The 21,385-nt window shown below is 45.2% G+C and overlaps 1 long non-coding RNA gene and 1 pseudogene across 1 annotated transcript; one reads left to right on the forward strand and one right to left on the reverse strand.

Moving 5' to 3' along the window:
- Nucleotides 1-9,295: 9,295 nt before the first annotated feature.
- LOC126946457 (uncharacterized) lies at nucleotides 9,296-13,105 on the forward strand. Its single transcript, XR_007722671.1, has 3 exons — nucleotides 9,296-9,402; nucleotides 9,910-10,246; nucleotides 12,585-13,105. It is a non-coding gene; the product is annotated as an uncharacterized LOC126946457 (long non-coding RNA).
- A 7,153-nt stretch (nucleotides 13,106-20,258) lies between these two features.
- Nucleotides 20,259-20,972, reverse strand: LOC126945898 (high mobility group protein B3-like; annotated as a pseudogene).
- Between the last annotated feature and the right edge of the window lie 413 nt (nucleotides 20,973-21,385).

Raw genomic sequence — 21,385 nt, forward strand, 5'->3', positions numbered from 1 at the left:
TCACAGTGGCCAATCAGAAGGGGCCCAGTTTATCTGAGCCCGTATGATAATGAAGTCCCCTCTATTCTAACCCTGTAAGGAAAGTAACTTTGAAATGAACAATTTGCTGGGTGTGGTGGCTCACACCTGTAATCCCAGCACTTTGGGAGGCCAAGGTGGGAAGATTGAGCCCAGGAGTTCCAGACCAGCCTGGGCAACATAAGGAGACCCTGTCTCTACAAAAAACTAAAAAATTAGCTGAGTGCAGTAATGCATGCCGGTGGTCCCAGCTACTTACGAGACTGAGGTGGGAGGATCGCTTGATCCCAGGAGGATGAGGCTGCAGTGAGCTGTGATCACACCACTGCATTCCAGCCTGGGTGACAGAGTGAGACTCTATCATTAAAAATAAATAAATAAATAAAAATAAAAATAAGTAACAAACAATGAACAATCTACTTTTCATTCTCCATTTTTGCTTCTTCACCATTTTTCTGCCTATAAAACCAACCCTCTCTGCTCTGCTCATTGGAATTCCTTCTATTTTACGGATGGGATGGTGCCCAATTCATGAATCATTAATAAAAGCCATTTAGATCTTTTCAACTCAACTTGTTGAAAGTTGGTTTTTCGACATCTTTATTGTCATAATTACTATCTTGTGGAATTTCCTGCACAGCTTTGGAAGGCAGGCAGCATGGGCCTTCCCATCATTTTACCTGTGAGCATATGAAAGGCCGAGGGGTTAAGTGGCTCATCCAGCTTGTAAGTACCACAGTCACATCTGGAACTCTGATATTCTGCCACCCCACGCATTGATCAACTCCTTCAAGATCCTTTCCAACTCTAAATTTCTGTGGTTTCAATATAAATGAATCTCAAGGTCAGCATTTTAAAAACTTTGAGCCTTTTGTCTCAAGAAAGTAGCAAAGGGTAGGGCTCACATTAGATACAGTCGTCCCTCTGCATCTACAGAGGATTGGCTCTAGGACCCTCATGGATACCAAAATTCTCAGATGCTCAAGTGTCTGATATAAAATGGCATAGTATTTGCATATAACTGATGCACATCCTTCTTTATATAAACCATCTCTAGATTACTTATAATACCCAATAAAATGTAAATGCTATGTAAATACTTGTTACACTGCATTGTTTAGGGAATAATGACAACAACAACAACAACAAAATCTGTACATGTTCAGCACATGTGTTTTTTTTCAAATATCTTTGATTTGTAGTTGGTTGAATCCACGGAGGCATAACCCACCGATACAGAGGGCCGTCTGTACTAATAAATCAGTGGTGTCCCATTTAGTGCATTTAATTTACGCAGATTTAACTGTGTGGGTATGCTCCCCCAATATGGGAATATGAAAGAAATAGAAAAAGCAAATCCATCTGCCATTCCATTTAGTAAGTATATGCTACAGAATGACCATGAGACAGGAGTAAATCAGTTGGACAGCATATATGCAAGGGCATGGATAGTATACTTTATGGGAAATTACTGGAACTTTTTTTTTTTTTTTTTTTTTTTTTTTTTGAGACGGAGTCTCGCTCTGTCGCCCAGGCTGGAGTGCAGTGGCGCGATCTCGGCTCACTGCAAGCTCCGCCTCCCGGGTTCACGCCATTCTCCTGCCTCAGCCTCCCGAGTAGCTGGGACTACAGGCGCCCACAACCGCGCCCGGCTAATTTTTTGTATTTTTAGTAGAGACGGGGTTTCACCGTGGTCTCGATCTCCTGACCTTGTGATCCGCCCGCCTTGGCCTCCCAAAGTGCTGGGATTACAGGCGTGAGCCACCGCGCCCGGCCTGGAACTTTCAAGAATTTTATATATATATACATACACACACACACATATATGTGTATATACATATATATATATATATATATTTTTTTTTTTTTTGGAGACAGAGTCTTGCTCTGTTGCCCAGGCTGGAGTGCAATGGTGCCATCTTGGCTCACTGCAACCTCTGCCTCCTGGGTTTTCAAGCAATCCTCATCCCTCAGCCTTCCAAGTAGCTGGGATTACTGGCATACACCACCACACCCGGTTAATTTTTGTATTTTTAGTAGAGACAGGCTTTTACCATGTTGGCCAGGCTGGTCTCGAACTGCTGGCCTCAAGTGGTCCGCCTGCCTTGGCCTCCCAAAATGCTGGGATTACAGGCATGAGCCACTCTGCCCAGTCCTTTCAAGATTTTTTTTTTTTTTTCCTGAGACAGAGTCTCATTCTGTCACCCAGGCTGGAGTGCAATGGAGCAATTTAGGCTCACTGCAACCTCTGCCTCCCAGGTTCAAGTGATTCTCCTGCCTCAGCCTCCAAAGTAGCTGGGACTACAGGTGCCTGCCACCACACCTGGCTGATTTTTTGTATTTTTTAGTAGAGACGGTGTTTTGCCATGTTGGCCAGGCTGATCTTGAACTCCTGACCTCAAGTGATCTGTCTGCCTTGGCCCTCCAAAGTGCTGGGATTACAGGCATGAGCCACTGCACCCGGCCTGCTAATATATATATATTATATAATATATATAATATATATAATATATATTATATATATATAAAATATATACATTATATATATAAAATATATATATTATATATATAAAATATATAATATATATTTTTTTAATGCTTTTTTTTTTTTTTTTGAGACAGAGTCTTACTCTGTCACCCAGGCTGGAGTGCAGTGGCGTGATTTCAGCTCACTGCAACTTCTGCCTCCCGGGTTCAAGCGATTCTCCTACCTCACCCTCCTGAGTAGCTGGGTTTACAGGCTCCCGCCACCACACCTAGCTAATTTTTGTATTTTTAGTAGAGACGGAGTTTCACCATGTTGGCTAGGGTGGTCTCGAACTCCTGACCTCGTGATTCGCCCGCCTCGGCCTCCCAAAGTGTTGGGATTACAGGCGTGAGCCACCGCATCTGGCCAAGAATAATTTTAATGTGATTTTCGGCTTGACGTGCTGACTTGGTAACTTAACTTTCACATTAGATGTGACACCGCAATACTACTGCTACTGCTGCTACTAACAGTACCGTTTACAGATTACTACATGTTGAAGTGTTAAGTTATTTTTAAAGTGCATTATTTTATTTAATTACCATAAGAATCCTATAAGAACAGCTACTTATCCACATTTTCTGTGGGAATTTATGATACTAATAATGATAACAGTATTGTAATAAAAGCTGCAAACTTCTGAAAGTCTAATAGCTCAGAAAGGTCACTTGTTCAAAATCTTAACAGCTCTTAAGTATCAGACCCAGAGTTACAACCCACACTGGTGAAGCTACACAGACAGCACTCACAAAATGTGACAGGCATTGAGAAGTGATTTCTTTTTTTCTTTTACTAATTTTTTTTTTTTTTTTGAGACAGAGTCTCGCTCCGTTGCCCAGGCTGGAGTGCAGTGGCGCAACCTCAGCTCACTGCAACCTCCGCCTCTTGGGTTCAAGCAATTCTTCTCTCTCAGCCTCCTGAGTAGTTGGGATTATAGGCACACGCCACCACGCCCAGCTAATTTTTGTAATTTTAGTAGAGATGGGGTTTTGCCATGTTGGCCAGGCTGTTCTCGAACTCCTGACCTCTGGTGATCTGCCCACTTCGGCTTCCCAAAATGCTGGGATTACAGCAGTGAGCCACCGCGCCCAGCTGAGAAGTGATTTCTTATTGGTCATCATATCTCTATGAGAAGTTGTATCTAAAAACCCTAGAATGTCATTTGGAATGGATGTATTTGTTTGAGAACAGGCATTTAAATCCTGGACAAGACCAGAACGGCTTTGCTGTCACCCTGACAGTTGTTGAGCCCAGGTATTTGTGTTTCTCTAAAATTATTTGTATAGGTTCCTTTTAAAAAGTTATTGACTGGGCAAGGTGGTTCACGCCTGTAATCCTAGCACTTTGGGAAGCCAAGGCAGGAGGATCGCTTGAGGTCAGGAGTTGGAGAGCAGCCTGGGCAACATGGTGAAACCCCATCTCTATAACAAATACAAAAATTAGGCCAGGCGCGATGGCTCATGCCTGTAATCCCAGCACTTTGGGAGGCCGAGGCTGGCGGATCATGAGGTCAGGAGTTCGAGACCAGCCTGACCAACATGCCGAGACTCCGTCTCTACTAAAAACAAAAAAAATTTAGCCGGGCATGGTGGTGCACACCTGTAATCCCAGCTACTCAGGAGGCTGAGGCAGGAAAATTGCTTGAACCTGGGAGGCGGAGGTTGCAGTGAGCAGAGATCGAGCCACTGCACTCCAGCCTGGGCAACAGAGGAAGACCCCGTCTCAGAAACAAAACAAAACAACAACAACAACAACAAAAACAACAAAAATTAACTGGGTGTGGTGGTGCGCACTTGTGGTCCCAGCTATTCAGGGGGCTGAGATGGAAAAAATCACTTGAGCCTAGGAGGTAGAAGTTGCAGTGAGCTGAGATTGTGCCACTGCACTCCAGCCTGGGTGACAGAGCAAGACCCTATCTTAAAATAAATAAATAAAATAATAAATAAATAAATGTTATTTTGTAAGGTAGCTATTATCTAAAAATGAAAATATGTTCAACAGAAGCAGTGCCTGAAGTTTCAAAAATCATCTAACTTTAGAAACTCTGATAAGAGTTTGTCCATAAGCTTTAAACCGATTCCCTTCTACAGTAAAGTAGAAATTTGGAGGCCAGTTTCTGCAAATGCTCTGGGTGACTGTGGCCAACGTGTCTCCTCTAGATGGTCCTCAGTTTCTTTCCTAAATTTGAGATGGTATTTCAGGATTCCGCCCAGCTCTAATTATATCAATTGAAATATTCCTAGTTTCTCTTAAATACCTGGATAGTTCTGGTCCTTATAAATGGCTAATTTTTATTTCATCAGTTACTAAGTCTAAATATCACCCAGAATATGAAGAGTAAAACTTTCAAAGAGCTCTTCAAAATTTGAGAGATGTTGTTTTTCACAGTGATATGTTTGTGCCCACAAATACGAAAACAAATTGTAGGTATATAAACTATTTGTAAGAGCCCATCAACACTGAATGCAAAAGTGGGGATTCTCCTGAACAACTGTGGAAACCACTTTGAAAATAAATATTTTTCTCTTTTATAATACAAGGTTGAGACCAGGAGCGGTGGCTCACGCCTGTAATCCCAGCACTTTGGGAGGCCAAGACAGGCGGATCACGAGGTTAGGAGATGGAGACCATCCTGGCTAACACAGTGAAACCCGGTCTCTACTAAAAATACAAAAAATAAGCCGGGCGTAGTGGCCGGTACCTGTAGTCCCAGCTACTCCGGAGGCTGAGGCAGGAGAATCGTCTGAGCCCGGGAGGCAGAGGTTGCAGTGAGCGGAGATTGCGTCACTGCACTCCAGCGTGGGTGACAGAGTGAGACTCTGTCTCAATTAAAAAAAAAAAAAAAAAGCGTTTACAATCTATTCTCTTTGAAGCCTGCTACCTGGAGGCTTCATCTGCATGATAAAACTTTGGTCTCCACAACCTCTTATCACATCTCAGGCATTTCCTTTCTGTTGATCCCAGGTCTTCAGATGAACTCAACCAATTGTCAAACAGAAAGTTTTAAATTTACCTATAACCTGAAAGCCCGCCTGCCTGCTTTGAGTTGTCCCACCTTTCTGGATCAAATCAATGTACATCTTAAATGTATTTGATTGAAGTCTTGGGCCTCCCTAAAATGTATACAATCGGCCAGGCACGGTGGCTCATGCCTGTAATCCCAGCACTTTGGGAGGCCAAGGCAGGCGGATCACCAGGTCAGGAGATGGAGACCATCCTGGCTAACACGGTGAAACCCCGTCTCTACTAAAAAATACAAAAAAATTAGCTGGGCATGGTGGCGGGCACCTGTAATCCCAGCTACTCAGGAGGCTGAGGCAGGAGAATGGCGTGAAACTGGGGGGAGGAGCTTGCAGTGAGCCAAGATCGCGCCACTGCACTCCAGCCTGGGCGACAGAGCGAGACTCCGTCTCAAAAAAAAAAAAATAATATATACAATCAAGCTGCACCCTGACCACCTTGGGCACATGTTCTCAGGATCTCCTGGGGGCTGTGTCACAGGCCATGGTCACTCATATTTGGCTCAGAATAAATCTCTTCAAATATTTTACAGTTTGACTCTTTTTGTTGACACAAACAAATATTTATTGTGCACCTAGCAGGTGGCAGGCTTAGTCCTAGATGCGAGGTCATAGTAAATACTAAGAAAAATAAAGCAGAATAAGGAGTCAGAGATCAAGTAGGATAGAGACATGCCATTTATGATATGGTGTTCTGTGAAGCAGTGGAGAAAAGACTGAAGGAAGTGAGGAAGCTGTAAGAAAACCTGGGGGTCCTGTGGTGGTTCACACCTGTAATCCCAGCTTCTCAGGAGGCTGAGGTGGGAGGATTACTTGAGCTCTGGAGTTTGAGACCAGCCTGGGCAACATAGTGAGACCTGCTCTCTACAAAAAATAAAAAATTAGCCGGGTGTGGTGGCACACGCCTGTAATCCCAGCTATTCAGGAGGCTGAGGCAGGAGGATTGCTTGAGCCTACAAGATTGTGGCTGCAATGAGCCATGATCTGGCCACTGCGTTCCAGCCTGGGGACACAGTGAGACCCTGTATTAGTCAGTTTTCACACTGCTATACCCAAGACTAGGTAATTTATAAAGAAAAGAGGTTTGACTCACAGTTCTGCATGGCTGAGGAGGCCTCAGGAAACTTAAAATCATGGTGGAAGGCAAAGAGGAAGCAAGGCACCTTCTTCACAAGGCAGCAGGAAGGAGAGGTGCCAACTGAAGGGGGAAGAGCCCCTTATAAAACCATCAGATCTCATGAGACTCACTCACTATCACAAGAACAGCATGGGGGAAACCACTCCCATGATCCAATTACCTCCACTTGGTCTCTCCTTTAGCATGTGGGGCTTATGAGGATTACAATTCAAGATAAGATTTTGTTGGAGACACAAAACCTAACCATATCAGACCCTGTCTCTAAAAAATAAAAATTAAAAAGAAGAAAAGAAAATCTGGGGGAAGAGCATTCCAAGCAAAGAGAATAGTAATTGCAAAGGCCCTGAAGTGTATAAAAGCTATTTAGAAGTTCAATGTGCCATTCAATAATGAGAAGCTGACCTCAGGTGGGTTGGCTGGTTCTATAATCTGAGCCCAAAAAGCAAGGACCACTTTCTTTTTCCTTCTTTTTTTTTTTTTTTTTTTTGAGACGGAGTCTCGCTCTGTCGCCCAGGCTGGAGTGCAGTGGCCTGATCTCAGCTCACTGCAAGCTCCGCCTCCCGGGTTCACGCCATTCTCCTGCCTCAGCCTCCCGAGTAGCTGGGACTACAGGCGCCCGCCACCTCGCCTGGCTAGTTTTTTGTAGTTTTAGTAGAGACGGGGTTTCACTGTGTTCACCAGGATGGTCTCGATCTCCTGACCTCGTGATCCACCCGTCTCGGCCTCCCAAAGTGCTGGGATTACAGGCTTGAGCCACCGCGCCCGGCTCTCTTTCCTTCTTTTCCTTTCTTTCTTTCTTCCTTTCTTCCTTCCTTCCTTCCTTCCTTCCTTCCTTCCTTCCTTCCTTCCTTTCTTTCTTTCTTTCTTTCTTTCTTTCTTTCTTTCTTTCTTTTTCTTTTCTTTCTTTCTTTCTTTCTTTCTTTCTTTCTTTCTTTCTCTTTCTCTCTCTCTCTCTCTCTCTCTCCCCCTCCCTCCCTCCCTCCCTCTCCTTCCTTCCTTCCTTCCTTCCTTCCTTCCTTCCTTCCTTCCTTCCTTCCTTCCTTCCTTCCTTCCTTCCTTTTTCTTTCTTGACAGAGTCTTACTCTGTCACCCAGGCTGGAGTGCAATGGCGCTATCTCAGCTCATTGCAACCTCCGCCTCCTGGGTTCAAACAATTCTCCTGCCTCAGCCTCCCAACTAGCTGGGATTACAGGTGCCCACCACCATGCCCGGCTAAGTTTTTGTATTTTTAGTAGAGACGGAGTTTTGCCATGTTGGCCAGGCTGGTCTCAAACTCGTGACCTCACGTGACCAACCCGCCTTGGCCTCCCAAAGTGCTGGGATTACAGGTGTGAGCCATCACACCTGGCTGCAAGAACCACTTTCTAGGCAAGAAAACCAGTAAAAGAAGAAATTCTGAGAAGATAACACTGGCTAAGTACGGAAGGCTCTGTTACCGGAAGGCTCTATTGTAGAAGGGCCCAGATGCCAGAAAATGGCCCTGAGCCAGGGAGCCAATGTCACTCTGGAAACAGGTCAGTAGTGTGAAGGGAGAGGCTCTTTCAGATGTCCCTGGCATGAATATTGTGGCAGGCAGAATAACGGACCCCCAAAGATACCCATTTTGTAACTCTCAACATCCGTGAATATATTACATGGTAAGGAGGTGTAAGCTAAAAGAATCCAAAGTCCCTTCACCGACCGAAGGGACTGCCTCTTGGCTAAGGGGACCTCCGGCAAAAATCTTAAAGAGTGAATTCCTGGCCATGACAAGAAGTGAGATTGAACATGTCTTGTTATACCCCCACCCTTTTGGAGCTTAGGCACAACAACTGACCAGCATTAATGTTAAAATAGAGATCATAACACTGACAAAACAGACTCTTTATGACTAAGATACCCAATTATAAACAAGACCTAAGGCTACGCAAGTCAAAGGTTAAATTGCAGTTGCTGGTCATCGATCTTGCGACATAGCATCCTTATCTTAAAACATTCCTTTCTGTTGACCCCCAAGTTTTAGACAGAGCTTTACTCCTTTAACTAACTGCAAGTTAACGAATCTCAGAGGCCACCTATGACCTGTAAACCCCCACTTCAAAATATCCAGCTTTTTTTGGCCAAACCAATGTATAAACTCCATGTGTTGATTTACGACTTTGCCTGTAACTTCTACTTCCCTGAAATATATGAAACAGAGTTGTGACCTAACTGCCTCATGACCACTTACTCAAGGCTTCTTGGATTTGTGTGTCTTCCTGGGCCCCAATCACTCATGTTGGCTTAGAATAAGTCTCTTTAAAATCTTTTAGAGTTTGTTTTTTTTCGTTAACTGAAGAATTAAGGTTGTAGGTGGAATTAAGGTTGCTAATCAGCTGACTTTGAGAAGGAGCGAGCATCCTGGATTATCCAGGTGGGCCCAATATAATCACAAGGATCCTTATAAATAAACAAGGGAGGCAGGGAAATTTGTGTCAGAGTGATTTGATATGAGAAAGGCTAAACCTATGCCTTTGAAGATAGAGAAAGTGGGTCAGTCATGAGCCAAGGAATGTGGTGACCTCTAGAAGCTACACAAAACTAGGAAACTGATTCTCCTCTGCAGCCTCCACAAGGGAATGAAGGCTGGCACCTAAACTCAAACAGCAAAATAAATTCAATAAGGAAGATTTGAAGATCAAAGACCTACTGCTCGCTGGCTTCACATTTCTCATCACTAGGTCAGTGATGTTCAAATCATTTTTAGGCAATAGTTCTATGTGTCAGTTGACTAGGCCATGGAGTCAAGAGGGTTTGGTCAAGCATTATTCTAGGGTGTCTGCAAAGGTGTGTGTGTGTGTTTTAATACAGAGATAGGGTCTTGCTCTTGCTCTGTTGCCTAGGCTGGAGTGCTGAAGTATAACTATAGCTTACTGCAGCCACAGCCTCCCAGGAGGAAGCAATCCTCCCATTTCAGCCTCCCAAGCAGGTAGAATTACAGGTGCATGCCAACACTTCTGGCTAATTTAACTTTTTTGTATGGACACGGTCTTGCCCTGTTGCTCAGGCTGGTCTCGAATTCCTGGGCTCAAGTGATCCTCCTACCTCAGCCTCACATAGCCCTGGGATTACAGGTGTGAGCCACTGCACCCAGCCTGTAGGGTGTCCCTGCATGAGTATAGTATCTAAATCAGTAGGCTGAGTAAAGCAGATTGCCCTTTTTAATGTGAGTGGGCCTCATTCAACAGGTGAAAGCCCGAATAGAACAAAAAAGTTGACCGTTCCCTGAGTAAGAGAGAATTCTTCCTGCGTGATGATCTTCAATCTGGGACATTGACTTTTTTTCTGCCACTGGCCTGAAACATTAACTCTCCCTAAGTCTCCAGCCTGCGGGCCTTTGGACTGGAACTAAATTATCAGCTCTCCTGGGCCTCCAGGTTGTCTACTCACACTGCAGATCTTTCACCTTGCCAGACCCCATAATTGTGTGAACTAATTCATTATAAAAATAAATCTCGATTGCTGGCAAGATGGCCGAATAGAAACAGCGCCCACGTGTGGCTCCCAGTGAGATCAACGCAGAAGGTGGGTGATTTCTGCATTTCCAACTGAGGTACCCGGTTCATTTCATTGGGACTGGTTGGACAGTGGGTGCAGCACAGGGAGGGCGAGCCGAAGCAGGGTGGGGCACTGCCTCTCCCAGGAAGTGCAAGAGGTCGGGGAATTTTCACCCCTACCCAAGGGAAGCCTGAGGGACTAAGCCTGAGGAACTCCAGCACAGACACTGCACTTGTCCCACAGTCTTCACAACCCACACACCACGAGAATCCCTCCAGTGCCCACCCCACCAGGGCCCTGGGTTTCAAGCACAAAACTGCGCAGCCATTTGAGCAGACACCCAACTAGCTGCAGGAATTTTATGTTTGTTTTGTTTTGTTTTGACGGAGTCTCGTACTGTCGCCCAGGCTGGAGTGCAGTGGTGGGATCTAAGCTCACTGCAAGCTCCGCCTCCCGGGTTCAGGGCATTCTCTCGGCTCAGCCACCCAAGTAGCTGGGACTCCAGGTGCCTGCCACCAGGACTGGCTAATTTTTTGTATTTTTTAGTAGAGATGGCGTTTCACTGTGTTAGCCATGATGGTCTTGATCTCCTGACCTCATGATCCGCCTGCCTCAGCCTCCCAAAGTGCTGGGATTACAGGCGTGAGCCACCGCGCCGGGCCTGCAGGAGTTCTTTTTTTCCATACCCCAGTGGCGCCTGGAATGCCAGTGAGGCAGAACCATTCACTCCTCCGGAAAAGGGGTGCAGAAGCCAGGGAGCCAAGTGGTCTGGCTGGGCAGGTCCCACCCCCACTGAGCTCAACAAACTAAGATCCACCGGCTTGAAATTCTCTCTGCCAGCACAGCAGCAGTCTGAGATTGACCTGGGATGCTGGAGTTTGGTGAGGGGAAGGGCGTCCGCCATTGCTGATGCTTGAGTACATGGTTTTATACGCACAGTGTAAACAAAGCCACTGGGAAGTTTGAACTGGGTGGAGCCCACTGCAGCTCAGCAAGGCTGCTGTGGTCAGACTGCCAGATTTCTCTTCTGTGGGCAGGGCATCTCTGAAAGAAAAAGGCAGCAGCCCCAGTCAGGGACTTATAGATAAAAATCCCATCTCCCTGGGACAGAGCAACTGGGGAAATGGGTGGCTGTGGGTGCAGCTTTAGCAGACTTAAAGATCCCTGCCTGACAGCTTTGAAGAGAGCAGCAGACCTCCCAGCACAGCATTCGAGCTCTGCTAAGAGTCAGACTGCCTCCTCAAGTTGGTCTTGAATGGAACCAACCCAAGTGTCCATCAATGATAGACTGGATAAAGAAAATGTGGCACATATACACCGTGGAATACTATGCAGCCATAAAAAAGAATGAGTTTGTGTGAAGCTGGAAACCATCATTCTCAGCAGACTCACAAGAACAGAAAACCAAACACTGCATGTTCTCACTCATAAGTGGGAGTTGAACAATGAGAACACATGGACACAGGGAGGGGAAGATCACACACTGGGGCCTGTCAGGGGGTGGGGGGCTAGGGGAGGGACAGCATTATGAGAAATGCCTAATGTAGGCGATGGGTTGATGGGTGCAGCAAACCACCATGGCACGTGTACATCTATGTAACAAAACTGCACGTTCTGCACATGTATCCCAGAACTTAAAGTGTAATAAAAGAAAGAAAGAAAGAAAAAAAGAAATGATTGATGGTGTTTTTCAAAGGACCCCAGTCCCATTATTTGCCTTATAAATGGGACTGGGGTCCTTTGAAAAACACCTTTTATCATTTCTTGTTTTTTTTTGTTTTTGTTTTTGTTTTTTAACACAATTAATACCATACCATTGCAGAAAATGTGTATCAGTAAAAAGAAAATAAAACCACTGGCATTTCTACCACCCAGAGAAAAAAATAATAATAAATCTCTTTTGGCCAGGCTCGGTGGCTCACATCTGTAATCCCAGTACTTTGGGAGGCTGAGGCAGGTGAATCACTTGAGGTCACGATTGGAGACCAGCCTGGGCAACATGGCAAAACCCTGTCTCCACTAAAAATACAAAAATTAACCGGGCGTGATGTTGCATGCCTGTAGTCCCAACTACTGAGGAGACTGAGGTAGAAGGGTCACTTGTGCCTGGGGAGTGGAGGTTGCAGTGAGCCAAGATCGCACCACTGCACTCCAGTCTGGGTAACAGAGTGAGACTCCGTCTGCCTCCCCTGACAAAAACAAAAACAAAAACAAAAACATTTGAACAAACGTTAAGTGCATTCTTCCAACGACAATTCCTCTTGGGAGAGTTGGTGGACCAGAAGATGTTGTGAAACGTGAGCTCGCTGCATGTTGATTTTTCCAGGTGCTTAAGTCCTCACTGTGCTGTCCTTGTGACCTTCAGGCCTAGGTCATCAAGATGCACAGCACAGGACAGAAGACCCTGTAGCCCTGCACCTGGTGACATGGAACTGCTTTGCTGGTCCACACAGACACAGGCTCCATCCAAGCCTGGCTCCTACCCATCACAGTTCTGTAGGCTGCCCATTTGCAGAAGGCCTTCCATCTGACACTCCTCCTCGCCTGCTTGTTCTCCAGCCATGTTGTGGCCAATTTGCCATGAGGAGGTTGCAGTGGCCAAACCTGTTGGAAACTGTGAGGTGTAACTGGGAGAGAAAGGACACAATCCAAATGTTCTTACTGCCTGTGATGATGCAGCTATAGCGATGTACTGGCTGCTCACAAGCCTGTTCTTTCTTCCATTGTAGAGCATGAAGAATTCCCTTATCACTGCGTCAGGAGGGGGAACAGAAGTTTTTCTCATGCCTAATTTTGCATTTTCAGTAAGGTCTTTTTCATCTTGTCCAGAAGAAACTGGAAAAAAAAAAAAGATACTTGAAATAAACTGAAGGACATTTAAACAAAGAAACACTTGAAATAAACTGAAAAGATTTTTTTTTCTTTTTTAACATTAACGTATTTTGCAGGAAGAAAAAATATAAAGGACACTAAGGGCAAATAAATATATGTGTTTACAATAGCAAAGACATGGAATCAACCCGATGCCCATCAATGATAGACTGGATAAAGAAAATGTAGCACATATACATCATGGAATACTATGCAGCCATAAAAAGGAATGAGATCATGTCCTTTGCAGGGACATGGATGAAGCTGAAAGCCATTATCCTCAGCAAACTAATGCAGGAACAGAAAACCAAACACTGCATGTTCTCACTTATAAATGGAAGCTGAGCAATAAGAACACATGAACACAGGGAAGGGAACAACACACACCGGGGCCTGCTGGGGTGGCAGGGGGAGGGAGAGCATCAGGATCAATAGCTAACGCATGCTGGGTTTAATACGTAGGTGATGGGTTGATAGGTGCAGCAAACCACCAAGGCACACGTTTACGTATGTAACAAACCTGCACACCCTGCACATGTATCCCAGAACTTAAAAAATGTGTGTGTGTGTGTGTGTGTGTGTGTGTTTAAATGGAAAACCATCAACCAAGAGAAAAGCAGTATCCACTCGCAGATTCAGAACCCAGAGTGCTGAGGCCTTACATGTCTGGAATCAATGCATTCTCAACTGGTCCTGTAGTAAGGTGCTCATGGGGTTTTTCAAACTCACTGTTAGAGGACTTTTTAAATCACAGGCTAAGCAAACCGGCCTAACTACTGCCACTCTTCTAGGTGGGAACTCTCAGCTGTTGCTGAAGGCCCCGGATGTTCCTGTGGTACTCATTCAGATTCCTCACTCTCAGTTACATTCCTTCCTTTTTTGACTAGCAGGAAACAGCAGGACTGGCCAGATTCCCACTTGCCTATCACTCTTGGATAATTCTTCTCAATTGTGATGCTTCTGTGGCACATTGACCATCTGTGCCTCTAGAACCTAAGCAAGGGATTGCTGCCTCTTCCTCTTCCTCTTCCTCTTCTTCTTCTTCTTCTTTTTTTTAGAGGGAGTCTTGCATTGTCGCCCAGGCTGGAGTGCAGGTGGCACAGTCTCGGCTCACTGCAACCTCCGACTCCCTGGTTCAAGTGATTCTCCTGCCTCACTCTCCCAAGTAGCTGAGATTACATGCGCGTACTACCACGCCCAGCTAATTTTTGTATTTTTAGTAGAGATGGGATTTCACCATGTTGGCCAGGATGGTCTCGATCTCCTGACCTCATGATCCTCCCGCCTTGGCCTCCCAAAGTGCTAGGATTACAGGCTTGAGCCACCGCGCCCGGCTAGGGCTTGCTTCTTCTAACCAACCATGGGCTGGCTTTGTCTGGTGACCTTGTCTGCCTGCTGTTTCCCTGTTCCTGCTTCCATTTACCAATTCCAGTGGTGTAGCATGCTTTCAGCCCTTGGCCGGCTGACCAGCAAGAAGATGGACCTTTACATTCAAGCAAAGGTGGCTTTATAACAAGAAGAACCAAAGGCTGAAACAATCTTTTGCTGCTGCAAAGAACACATTTTATGTTTCTTCTTCTAATCTTGACAAATGCCCTCTTGAAGAGATTCCATGCTACTTTCTCTTTCTCCCTGGACGGGACCTTAATGTAGCACAGTGAGGCCCAAATGTTCTATTACCAGTGCTCTGGGCTGTGGGGCTTTCAGCTGCTGCTGCCAAACTCTGGTTGTCTAAAATTCTTCCACTAGAGACTAAAAGATGATACAATTCCTTTAACCCAAGACTGGGACTTAGGGTTCTCAATCTCCACCTGGTTGTTTACCTGTTCTTTGCTACCTACCTGCGCTGACTTGGAAGCCTGCTGAGAAAGGCACAATGTGGTGCTTGGGGCATCTCCCAGACCCCAAGGCCATCAGGCAATTGCCATGTATTCAGAGGGAAGTTTTATTTATTTATTTTTTATTTTTTGTCATCTGCAACTCAGGAGCTGGGCCTCTGCTACGGGCACTTACAAATGATGTTTTCATGTTAAAAGACTTAACAATCTGATATTCAATATGGCTCATGGTGGAGCGCCAGCATTTCTCCCTCCCTCCTGGTTTGCCTACAGAGGTAGACTCAGAAGGAGATTGTGGTCTGCGTTTCCTGTTAGGAACATATCAGTGCCCATCTTATTATTATAAGCCCCTTACTTTTGTGAATTTAAAGTAGTACTGACAAGCCTGGATTGTGAAATGGACTTTGCTTGGTCCTTAGGATGCTAGCCTAGATTTTGCCATTGGGGAAGATCAGTTTTCAGTTTCCCACAGTATGCTGCTTTTTTTTTTTTTTTTTTTTTTTTTTTTTTTTTTTTTTTTGACAGAGCCCAGGCTGGAGTGCAATGGCATGATCTCAGCTCACTGCAACCTCCACCTCCCGGGTTCAAGCAATTCTCCCTGCCTCAGCCTCCGGAGTAGCTGGGATTACAGACGACCACCACCATGATGGGCTAATTTTTGTATTTTTAGTAGAGATGGGGTTTCGCCATGCTGGCCAGGATGGTCTCGAACTCCTGACCTCAGGTGACCCGCCCGCCTTGGTCTCCCAAAGTGCTGGGATTCAGGCATAAGCCACCATGCCCGACCAGTACGCAGCTCTTGTAGTGGCCTTCCTGAGTCCACTCTTACCTCTTGGTGTAGAAGTTACACTGCTGTGTCAGTGTAACTTCTGAGGTCAGTGTTTCCAAGTGAGATGAAGCCAGTGCTTTGAGCTGGGCTTCAAGCACAAGTGAACGAACACCAATATTCTCACACTCTTTTTTTTGAGATGGAGTTTTGCTCGTCACCCAGGCTGGAGAGCAATGGCACGATCTCGGCTCATTGCAACCCCTGCCTCCCGGGTTCAAGTGATTCTTCTGCCTTGGCCTCTCCAGTAGCTGGGATTACAGGCTCCCGCCACCACACCTGGCTATTGTTTTTTGGTTTGTTTGTTTGTTTTTTGTATTTTTAGTAGAGAAAGGGTTTCACCATGTTAGCCAGGCTGGTCTCGAACTCCTGACCTCAGGTGATCCACCCACCTCAGCCTCCCAAAATGTTAGGATTACAGGCGTGAGCCACTGTGCCTGGTCCCAATTTGTTGTTTCCCAGAAAATCTTATTTCATTTTATTTATGGAATGCATGTCTTTTGTGTTAAGAAACCAAAGAGAAATAAAGAGCACTTATTGTATACATATATATTTTTTCTATATAATTCCCTATAGATCCACCTAATGTTTTATGAATTAAACGAGAAGAGAATTACTGTTTTTAACCCTAAAGGGTATTGAGTGCGGTAAAAATGTCAATAAAAAATGGGTTGCAGGCTGGGCACGGTGGTTCACACCTGTAATCCCAGTACTCTGGGAGGCAGAGGCAGGAGGATTGCTTGAGGCCAAAAGTTTGAGACCAGCCTGGGGAACATAGCCAGACCTCATCTCTTCAAAAACCTTATTTATTTTTTATTTATTTTCCTCATTATTTTTTTTTTCTGAGACAGAGTCTAGCTCTGTCACCCAGGCTGGCGTGTAATGGCATGATCTTGGCTCACTGTGACCTCCGCCTCCCGGATTCAAGTGATACTCCTGCCTCAGCCTCCTGAGTAGCTGGAATTACCGGCACCCACCACTGCTCCCGGCTAACTTTTGTGTTTTTAGTAGAGACGGGATTTTGCCATGTTGGCCAGGCTGGTCTTTAACTCCTAACCTCAAGTGATCTGTCTGCCTCAGCCACCCAAAGTGCTGGGATTACAGGCATGAGCCACTGTGCCCGGTGCCAGAAAGCTTTTATAAAAAAATGTTTAAAAAATAAAAATTATCACCACTGTACTCCAGCCTGGGTGACAGAGTGAGACCATGTCTCAAAAACGAAAACAAAACACCTTTTTAATTTAATTGTAGATTCACATGCAGTTGTAAGAAATGAAACAGAGAGATCCCACATACCCTTCACCAAATTACCCCCATGGTCACATCTTGTGTCACTACAGGACACTGTCACAACCAGGAAATTGACATTGGTACAATCCATTGACCTTATTTGATTTCATCAGTTTTATGTGTGCGTGTGTGTGTGTATTTAATCCTATGCAATTTTATCACATGTAGATACACGTGACCACCACCGCAGTCATGAAACAGAACAGTTCCATCACAAAGATCCCTTGTGGTAACCTTTTTTTTTTTTTTTTTTTTTTTTTTTTTTTTTTGACAGGGTCTCACTCTGTCATCCAGGCTGGAGTGCAGTGGCGTGATCTCAGTTTACTGCAGCCTCTGCCTCCTGGGCTCAAGCGATTCTCCAGCATCAGCCTCCCAAGTAGCTGGGACTATAGGTGCACACCACCATGGCTAGGTAATTTTTGTATTTTTTGTAGAGATGTGGTTTCACCATGTTGCCCGGGCTGGTCTCGAACTCCTCAGCCTCCCAAAGGGCTGGCATTACAAGCATGAGCCAACATGCTGGCTGATTGTGCTAACCTTTTATAGCAACAGCCATCCCCCTCCCTTCTCCAGCGTCCTTAAGCCCTGGCAACCACAACCCTGTTCTCCATCTCTATAATTTGTCATTTCAGGGCTATTATGTAAATGGAATTGTACAGTATGTAACCTTTTGAGATTGCCTTTTTTTCACTCAATGTAATTCCCTGGAGAGTAATTTGAGTTGTTTTATATGCCAAAAGTTCTTTCCTTTTTTATTACTGAGTAGTATTCCATGGTATGTGTGTACCATGGTTTGTTTCACCATTTAAAAACTGAAAGACATTTTGGTTGCTTCCAATTTTGGGCTGTCGTGAATAAATCTGCTAGTTCATTTTCCTACTTTAAAAAGTTGACTTGGCCAGGCGCGGTGGCTCACGCCTGTAATCCCAGCACTTTGGGAGGCCGAGACGGGCGGATCACGAGGTCAGGAGATCGAGACCATCCTGGCTAACACGGTGAAACCCCGTCTCTACTAAAAATACAAAAAATTAGCCGGGTGCGGTGGCAGGCGCCTGTAGTCCCAGCAGCTCTGGAGGCTGAGGCAGGAGAATGGCGTGAACCCGGGAAGTGGAGCTTGCAGTGAGCCGAGATCGCACCACTGCACTCCAGCCTGGACGGCAGAGCGAGACTCCGTCTCAAAAAACAACAACAACAAAAAAAGTTGACTTATTGTCTACATCAGTGATCTTTATACTTGAGTCCATGAACTCCTAAAGAGTCCATTAACATCCTAAAATTCTATTCAAACTTGTTTTTCTTTGAAGAGGGTCCATTGCTTTAGGTGAGAGAGACTCTTACTCCAGTACTCATGTTTCCATAGAGGAGAGGCAACTTCAGTACTCTCTAGGAGGCACATTTGTTTTTAATTTTAATTTAATTTTATTATTATTTTTTGAGAAAGAGTCTCGCTCTGTCACCCAGGCTGGAGTACAGTGGTGTGATCTCGGCTCACTGCAACCTCTGTCTCCTGGGCTCAAGTGATTCTTCTGCCTCAGCCTCCTGAGTAGCTTAGATTACAGGCACCCACCTCCATGCCAGGCTAATTTTTGCATTTTTAGTAGAGACGGAGTTTCACCATGTTGGCCAGGCTGGTCTCAAACTCCCGACTTTAGGTAATCCACCTGCCTCAGCCTCTCAAAGTGCTGGGACTACAGGAGTGAGCCACCGCGCCCGGCCTAGGAGGCACATTTCGACTCCCTCTCTACTGTTTATTTGCTTCTCCCCACAGGAGGAGGAGTAACTAATACTTATGATGGTCTGCCTTTCGTTGGTCCCAATTCTGGGCCAGGTTAATATGTTCAAAGTCACTGCAAATAAATGATCTGACCTCTTGCTCCATTTGTCTGTACAAATGTCAAATATTCTGTTTCCTGCTTCTGTGACCAGGTCATGGCTTCTCCTGCCTGTGGCTGGATGGTTAATTCTGTCTAAACGAGGAGGAAGAAGTAGGAAGTCCATTTTGGCCTTGGGGCTCTTCTATGTTCTCCAATACAGCATTAATATTAGCAAAGCTCACACTTTAACTCCTATCTCATTCTGTATATATTTCATTTTTTAAAAAATGTAATACTGTTTATTTAACTTCAAAAACACTTCAGCATTCTAAACATACAAAAGGATAACAGAATGTTGCAAATCGTGTTTGAGTACAGAAGGTTCTTGAACTTTCATTGATGCAGTGGCTCTTTGCTTTGCTGACAACGAAGAGTTCTATAGTTTGTTTTAAATCAAACAGTGTAAAAACTACCACACGCACAAAACCCAAAAACTTCTCAAGCCAGCTGACCCCACTTTGTCCGCAGCTAAGATGGCAGCAGAATGCTATGTCAATATATACAGAAACAAGACAACCTGAAGCTAAATGGATGCCCCCCGCAGAGTCAACAGGTCCAGCCTCACACTGCATGCCCAGTGCTACGGCATCTTCCCCACAGCCTCAACACCAAGCAAGGAGCATCAAGAATTTTTCTCGGGTGTTTTGTTCTTTTTACAAACTATAGATATACACAGTTGATAACTCAGGATTTTTAACCAATAACCATATAGTTAACACCACCTTACCAAAAAAAAGCCAAAAACATCATTAAGTGCCTTGCCACACCAACAGCAAAGCGCACAGAGTAAGGAGAACACCAGAGTACCTTTTCATTTTAAAAATGTTTGGAAATATGTACAACTTTGATACAGTTTCAGGGTGTTCTGGACACCCATGGCCACATCATGTAAACCACTGACAATCTCTAGAGCACTTTGAGAGACTACAATATGATGGTGATCAAATTTTGCAGTTAGGCCTAATGAGGGCAACAGACACTTCTCAAATAAGAGATGTGTCCATTACTGCGCTCCAGGCAGCGCCTGTAATCCTCCCACTTTGAGAGGCTGAGGCGGGCAGATCACCTGAGGTCAGGAGTTCAAGACCAGCCTGGCCGATGTGGTGAAACCCCATCTCTACTAAAAATACAAAAATTAGCCAGGCATGGTGGCGCATGCTCGTAATCCCCAGCTACTCGTGAGGCTGAGGAAGGAGAATTGCTTGAACCTGGGAGGCAGAGGCTGCAGTGAGCCGAGATTGCGCCATTGCATTCCAGCTTGGGCGAAAGAGCGAGACTCTGTCTCAAAAATAAACAAAAACAAAAACAAAAAATTACGGCACTCCCCTACTCTAAGGTATTCACAAGGAGACAGATAAACAGTTTTTAAATTCATCTTCCTTGTCCTCCTCCTCCTCTTCTTCCTCCTCGTCTTCTTCATCTTCCTCTTCCACCTTTATCTGAGCAACTTCATCAGGACTCTTTGAGCCATCAAACTTTCCTTTTGACTTATACTCAGCCACATCCTTCTCATACTCCTCTTTCAGTTTGGCCGCCTTAATGATGTAAGGCTGCTTTTCACTGTCATTTAAGTTATTCTACATCTCACCCAGCTTTTTTGTCACGTCTCCAATAGAGATGCCAGGGTTTGTGGATTTTATCTTGGGGTGGAATTCTGAACAGAATAGGAAGAATCCAGATGGTGGCCTTTTGAAGGTATTAGAATCCTTCTTCTTCTTGCCTCCCTTAGCTGGTCCATAATCCTTCATTTCCTGATCATAGTGTACTTTATCTGTCTTTGCCAGTTCATCAAATTTAGACTTCTCTTTCCTGGACATCGTCTTCCACCTCCTGGAGCACTTTTTGGAAAATTCTGCAAAATTGACAGGGACCTCTGGGTATTTCTTCTTATGTTCTTCTCTGCACATCTGCACAAAGAAGGCATAAGCAGACACCTTGCCCTTTAGTTTCTTGGGGTCGCCTTTAGCCATCCTAACTGTATTGCTCACTAGTCTGGGCAGTGCAGGGCATGACACGCAGCTCAGCGCTCCTCAGCCTCATGCTAGCTGCCTCCAGGAGAGCCGCCGCCTCCTTCCTTCCTTCCTTCCCTCCTTCCTTCCTTCCTTCCCTCCTTCCTTCCTTCCTTCCCTCCCTCCCTCCCTCCCTCCTTCCTTCCTTCCTTCCTTCCTTCCCTCCCTCCCTCCTTCCCTCCTTCCTTCCCTCCTTCCTTCCTTCCTTCCTTCCTTCCTTCCTTCCTTCCTTTCCTTTCCTTTCCTTTCTTTTCATTTCCTTTCCTTTCTTTCCTTTCTTCCTTCCTTTCTTTCTTTTTCTTTTCCCAGAGTCTCACTCTTGTCTCCCAGGCCAGTGGCACGATCTCAGCTTACTGCAACCTCCGCCTCCCGAGTTCAAGCAATTCTCCTGCCTCAGCCTTCTGAGTAGCTGGGACTACAGGAGTGTGCCACCATGCCAGGTTAACTTTTGTATTTTA

Source organism: Macaca thibetana, chromosome X (assembly GCF_024542745.1).
Source record: "Macaca thibetana thibetana isolate TM-01 chromosome X, ASM2454274v1, whole genome shotgun sequence".
NCBI classification, from domain to species: domain Eukaryota; kingdom Metazoa; phylum Chordata; class Mammalia; order Primates; family Cercopithecidae; genus Macaca; species Macaca thibetana.